This window comes from Humulus lupulus, chromosome 3, assembly GCF_963169125.1.
Source record: "Humulus lupulus chromosome 3, drHumLupu1.1, whole genome shotgun sequence".
NCBI classification, from domain to species: domain Eukaryota; kingdom Viridiplantae; phylum Streptophyta; class Magnoliopsida; order Rosales; family Cannabaceae; genus Humulus; species Humulus lupulus.
The window spans coordinates 194,024,832-194,032,022 of NC_084795.1; positions in this window are offsets into that span (position 1 = coordinate 194,024,832).

The following is a 7,191-nucleotide window of genomic DNA, read 5'->3' on the forward strand; positions in this document are numbered from 1 at the left end:
GATTAACAAAAAAACAAACTAGTCAACTACTTAACTAACTTGTCTTAAGTCTAAAACACAAAGGGTTAGAGAAAAATGATAAAAAGAGAAGAAGAGAGCCCGTTTGAGAAAGAAAGTGAGGGGAGTTTAGGAAGAAGTTGATGTGACCAAGTATTAAAGGGAGAGATTTTGATAGGTTTTTTTTTTTATTTTCCTTTTTTTTTTTGTACTTTTAGAAAGCAATATGTGCAATAAATGTCAAAAAAGTTCAAAAGTGTACGTTGCACGAAAATAGGGAACCACCTTAATTAGGAAACATTAAAAAGGCAACCTTTGATAATGAGATCAAAGAATATATGAAGAATCACAAAATCAATTGCCCAAAAAATCTGAGACCACCAAAATACGATCAGCCATTATTATAACATTAAATATATATATATATATATATTTGTTAATTTTGTTTATAAAAAGATAAAAACATGCCAAAATATCCTCATGAAGTTTCAAATTTTCGAGACTTGTCCAAGGAGAGAGAAATAAACATTAGTTAATGACATATAATTTTACTAAGAAATTAGAAAATATATTTAATTTATATAACACGTGATTTACTTCAAAATTCTTACAAAATATCTGGTCTTAACACACAATCATATTTTAATCCTATCAATAATAAGCATGTGTGAGTATTACTATTCTTTACAGCGTTCATGTCCCAAGTATTGGTGTGCATGTCAAAGCAAGGGTCTTTGCCCTAAGTGGCAGTATTTAAAGTTTTTTTTTTTAAAAAATAAAAAATAAAGTACCCAATTTAGATGCCATTACACCACACGATGGCAGTTTTGTTATATAGTAGAGTATATCTACATAATTTTAGTTACATAGTTTCAACTGACTTAAAGGATAGTTTTCACACATCAATACAAATTGCTCTATTCTAAAAAAGAGCTTGATACATTTATTTTTTAAGAAATATGCTCCACAATACAATTGCTTATTGACTTTTGAAAAAGAAATATGAAAGGGAGGAAGCATTTATCTTAGTGAGATAATTTTACTGACTAATCAAACAATATATATATTAACTATAAAATCTAACTAGTAGTAAAGCTATATGAAAAACAAATGTTTAAATTTCTCTTTTCAGACATGATCAGAAAAAAAAAATACGAGCATTGACACGACAAAGTATATAATTAATTAGCACATACTCCTAATGTTTTCTAAGGGAATCAAATATAATCGTATCAAGGACTTTTGTGAAGATATCGACAATTTATTTGTCAGTCTCAATATATTTTAAGATCAAGGTTTTGTTTTCAACAAGTTCCCTAATAAAGTGGTGGTGAATGTCTATGTGCTTCATGCGAGAGCGTTGAACATGATTTTTTTAAATATTGATGTGAAAGCCAGAATCCCGTGATCCGTAAGGGGAAAGACCGGGTAAGCTGTGCAATCCCACACTGCCTGGGGAATGTCAAGTGTGATGATTCTATGACTGTGTAGGTATGGGAATACACAGTTGAAGAGAGCTTAAATGGATTAATAGGTACTACCTATATCAACAAGATGTATCTTCTTTTCGGTAGCCCATCACTTGAGAACTCCAAAGTTAAGCGTGCTTGACCTGGGGTAATCTAGGGATGGGTGACCTCCTGGGAAGTTTTCCTAGGAAGCATGTGAGTGAGGACAAAGCACGTTGAAATAACTCGTGTTGGTTTGTAGGGCCAGTCGTCATTCCAGAAAGCAGCCATAGTGACGTGGGGCGTCACAATTGATTGCACTATGTTGACGGTGAGAACTCGTCAACCAAGTTAAGTTAGAAAAATAGAAACGTAGAGATTATCAAAAGAAAAACCTTAAAGATTAAAGATCTAATTGGAAACTCAAAGAACACTTGTAGGAGAAAAATGGTGAACTGAATTTGTATTTCTTATGGGGTAGTGCTACAGTATTTTTTCCAACCCCCCTCCATGTGGAAGTGGGGTTCATTTTATAGTGAGCTCTAATGGCCTTGGATACATTGTGGTCCAGGGGACCAGGTGGTACACAAGTACACTGTCAGGAGCGTGGTATCAGGGGTAGTGGTGTTGGTTCCAGTACATGGCCAGGTACCATGAGGATGTCTCCACTACTTGATTCGTACAAATGTTAGAGGAGTAGTGCCAGGCATAGTGGTGCAGGTGGTGGTGGTGTCGACTCTGACATCTGACCATAGACACATAGGCCATGCCCTCTCTCCTAGTACTTCCACTACTTGTCTGGCATGAGTATTTGGATCGGGCACACGGGGTCCTGCAGGTCGTACCCCGTACAATATCGTACTAGTATTATCCTTTCGACTCGTACTGGAGCCTCTAAGCATTGGGGTCTCCATAGGTCTTTGTAAGAGATACCGCATCGAGGTATAGGGAGTGAGACACTTGATGCATGTAAGGGTCGTGGCGTGAGGTGGGGCTCTCGGATCCTTGGCGCGAGATGCCTGAAGCACCTCAAGGCCACCCACGGACATAGGTGATAGGTACGTGGCCTCGCCAGATGTCTGGGTGTGCGAGGCGAGATACCTCCCTCGCGAGCCCCTTGGTGGCGCGGCTCCCCTGACGTGAGGCCTCCCTCGCGAGGCCCCTTGATGGCGCGAGGCCTCCCTCGCGAGGCCCCTTGATGGTGCGGCTCCCCTGGTGCGAGGCCTCCCTCGCGAGGCCTCCCTCGCGAGGCCCTTGGTGGTGCGGCTCCCATGACACTCGCAAGGCCCTGAAGGGTACGCGTCTCGCGAGGCCCCTTAGGATGCGGTTGTGGCGAGGCCCCTAAGGACACGCCTCTCGCTAGGCCCCTTAGGACGCGGCTATGATGAGGCTCTTAAGGGCGCGAGGCCACGGGCACGCAGGCGCAAGGCCATGGGAGCGTGGGCACAAGGCCAAAAGCGTGCGGACGCAAGGCCATGAGCGCACGGACGCGAGGCCATGGGCGAGCGGGCACGAGGCCAGGCGCGCGCGAGCGAGAGATGGAGCCCTTGAGCAGCTTGTGCGAGACACCCGAAGCACCTCAGGCTCACTCATGAGGCGTGGGTGATAGGTGCATGAGACGGGTCTCCCGAGGTGCAGGGCTAGGCGTGAGAGGTCCCACGGGGTGCCTGGGTGCTAGGCATGCCAGGAATAGCCTTACACGCCTCCTTGCGAGAAGATGGTGGCCCAAGGGCCTCGTGTCATGGGCATATATTTAAGCGTTTATGGAACCTTAGCACACGCTTTTGGCCTTTTTACAAATGTGGGATTTTGAGCATCCACACACTAGTATTATCACAAAAAATATTGAGTGTCCAAATCAAACCCATAGTTGGTCAACATTTGTTTCATCCATAACAATTGAGTACAACATTTCCAACAACTATATACTCAGCCTCGACAATAGATAGAGAGATTGAATTCTGTTTTTTTACTATGCCATGACACCAAATTTGTAATGACCCAAATTTACTAATAAGGCTTAAGGGCCTTGATTAGTGTGTCGAGAGGGCATAACTGGATTATATGTGATTTAAATGATTAAAAGCATGTTTATATGATTATTTGGATATCTGTGATGCATGACTATGTGTATTAGTATGCATGTAGGCCCTGATTAGGTTAGAAGGGCACATTCGTAATTTTGGCCCGTTGGGGGCATAAATGTAATTATCTGTGATAAATTGTTGAGATCACATTATTATGTGGATATATTTATAGCTTGTGACTTAAGGCGATCCTAGTGAGCAGTTTAGCGAAAAAGTCACGGCGGGGATTTATACCCGGCTCGGGGCGAGCCTGAGGGTATTTCTGGGAATTTAAGAAGTATATGGGAGATTATTTGATATTGAGGAATATAATTGGTGATTAGTTAGGTGTTGGGAAGTAAGCGGTAAATATTAGAGACACTCGAGGAATTAGCGGGAATTGGGAGTAATGACTAAAATGCCCTTAGGATGTTTAAAAGCTTAGTTTTAATTGGGAGGGTAGTTTGGTCTTTTGGTGTTTAAAATCAAAGATAAGTGTTGTTTTTGGCTTTATTGCCTTAGTGGAATATGTAGAAAGCTTTAGAAGTCTGAAGAAAAGAAAAGAAGAAGGAAAAGGAAAGAAGGAAAAGTAGGAGTCTCTCCTCTCTCTCGGTTTGAGGTTTCTTCCCCATTTCTTGAAGGAATTTGGAGCTGTAACTCAGGGAGAGTTTGGGCTGGATCTTGGGGCTAGAGTCCTTGTTTTGGCTTGAGGAGTTAGCAAGAATAGTTCATCCATTTGAGGTAAATTTCAAGGTTGTTTTTCAGTTCTTGGTTTTTGGTGTTGAACTGGTTTTCTAAGCTGAGTTTCTGTGGGAATTCTAGGGAATTAAGCCTAAGTATTTGAGGAGGTGAAAGCTAAGGAAGTGTTGAAGATAACCTAGGTCGAATTCATCCATCAAAGGTAAGAAGTTTCAGCTTTAAGTTCTGAGATTTCTATTGTTCTGCTGAGTTTCGAGCTTTAAGCTCAACCATGGTGATTTCTTTATTTTAGGGTGCATGTGATTGAATTTCATATGGTTAGGTCATTTGGGGTGAGTTGGAGATGTTGATAGGCTTGCTTTGGGGTATGGTTGAGGTTTGGTTGAGTTTTGGAGAGGTTTGGCTCGGGGAAATTCGAAGGAAGGAAACCTGAAGTTGGGCTGTGCTGTGACTAGCGCTGTAGCGCTAGTCATTGGGCGCTACAGCGCTAGGCCCTGATGTTTCAGAGCTTTTTGGCTCTGTTTGTAGCGCTATAGCGCCCTCCTTATGGTTCTGTAGCGCTACCCTATTTCCAGAAGGGGTTTTTTGGGATATTTCTTAGGGTTTTTGCTCGGGGGCTCAGGGTTTGATTCCACCACTCTGTTTGGTGCAAATGTTTAACCTTAAATGAACTGTGATGTGTGTGAATGATTATTTCGAATGTACTATATGTGTGATTATGATGAAATGAACGTCAAGGGCCGAGTACGGCGTAGGCCGGGGCGGCCGTGGGGCCGAGTACGGCGTAAGCCGGGGCGGCCGTGGGGCCGAAAGTAACACACAGCACATGGGATGCTATAGTCAGGGCGGGGCCCGGTGGATACATGTGTTATGCTATATTCAGGGTGGGACCCAAGGGATACATGAGTTATCCTCGCGGTGAGAACCGATACCCCAGGCTTCGGTAAGGCTCTGGGGCGGCTTGGCCGTGTTTGCTTAGTCTAATGGTTGACTTGTTTATCTGTGGATTATCTGTTATGATAAACTGTATAAACTGCATATGTTATGTTCTGCATGAGTTTTCTTGCTGGGCTTCGGCTCACGGGTGCTCTGTGTTGCAGGTAAGGGCAATGACTGAGTCAACCAACCATGAGTACGGAGAGCGTGAAGTGACGCGTACATGTTTGGCCTGCCCGACTGCTTTGGTTGGGGGTTTATTCGAAAATGGCTGTAATAATCTATGATTTCATGATTTCTCAACTGTAACCTTATTTCAAGATGTAATTAGTTTTCAAACCTTATTTTGGGATCCCAATTGTTTAATAATAGAAGTTTTAATGAAACGACGCATTTTCAAAGATTACAGCCTTAACTTTTAATTAGTCACACTTTTGTTTCAAAACCTCGGTTAGCGAGTTAATTGCACAAAGTTTACTTTTAAAACTCACTTGGTAACGGCTCTAAGGAAGTAGGGCGTTACAGTTATCATATGTGAATTGGTTATTAGTATGAAATGATGAACTTGGTATGGTGAATACTTGATTATTGGGAATACTTGTACTGTTGAGTATATGATTATATTGTATGAGTTATCTGGTTGTTTGTTTGTTGATTATGCTCTGCTATTGTGTTTTCTTGTTGGGCCTTGGCTCACGGGTGCTATGTGGTGCAGGTAAAGGCAAGGGCAAAGTGGACAAGTCCTGAGATGGAGAGCTTTGGGGCTGAATGTACATAGTCAGCTTTTCAGTCGCCACAGCCGAGGAGTGGAACAGGATGAGAAAAACCTAAATGTCTGTTTTGCCCTTAGAGTGGCTAGTAGCTGTACTTTTAACCTAAAATTTTGTAAACTGTCTTTTTGAACTTTATTACTTTTGGGATCCCATGTAAAAGTATGTTTGAATATATATGAAATGTAACTTTTATGACCAAAAACTTTTAACCCTAGTTCAACTATAGTCTCAGTAACACATTTCTAACTAAATGACTTGATTAACAAGTCTTGCACCTTTTTAAACACACAATGTAACGGTCTTGGCTATCCAGGGCATTACAAAATTATTTCCAAGCTAAAAACACCCTCCACGAGTACTTTTTTTGTCATCTGCATTTCTTGCCCAATCAACATCACAAAAACAAACGATATTAGAGTTAATGTCTTTTGCGTACAAAATTCCATAATCAAGAGTACCATTAACATAGTGAATAATCCTTTTGACAGCTGACACACGAGATTCCATAGGATTTCCTTGATACCTTACACAAAACAAACACTATAGCTTATGTTTGGTCGACTAGCAGTGAGATACAAAAGACTGCTAATCATGCTTCTGTATAGTGTTGGGTCTACCTTAGCTCCATTCTCATCCTTGGATAATTTCACAGCAGTTCCCATTAGGGTCTTGGCATGTTTGGCCATATCAAGGCCAAAAAATTTCACGACTTGTAGCATAATTACTCTGAGATATGAAAGTTCCATTGTCTGATTGCTTAATCTATAAACCTAGAAAGTAAGCCATCTCCCCAACCATGGTCATCTCAATCTCATCTTTCATTTGTTTCACAAATTCCCGCACTTCAAAGTCAGAAGTTGATCCAAACACAATATTATCAACATAGATTTTAGCAATGACAATATTATGACCTACATTTTTTATAAACAGAGTTTTGTCAACACCACCTCTTTTATACCCTTTCATCACCAAGAATTGGGTCAATCTTTCATACCAAGCCCTTGGGGCTTGTTTCACCCATACAATGCCTTTTTCAACTTATAAACATGACCATGAAAGTGAGGATCTTCAAATCCCTTAGGTTGTTCAACAAACGCCTCTTCATTTAAGATTCCATTAAAAAAGGCAGACTTAACATCTATATGATGCAATTTGAATCCTATAACACACGCAACAACCAAAAGCAACCTAATGGACTCAAGTCTAGCTACAGGAGCAAACGTTTCATCAAAATCAAACCCCATTATTTGGGTGTAATCCTAAGCCACAAGT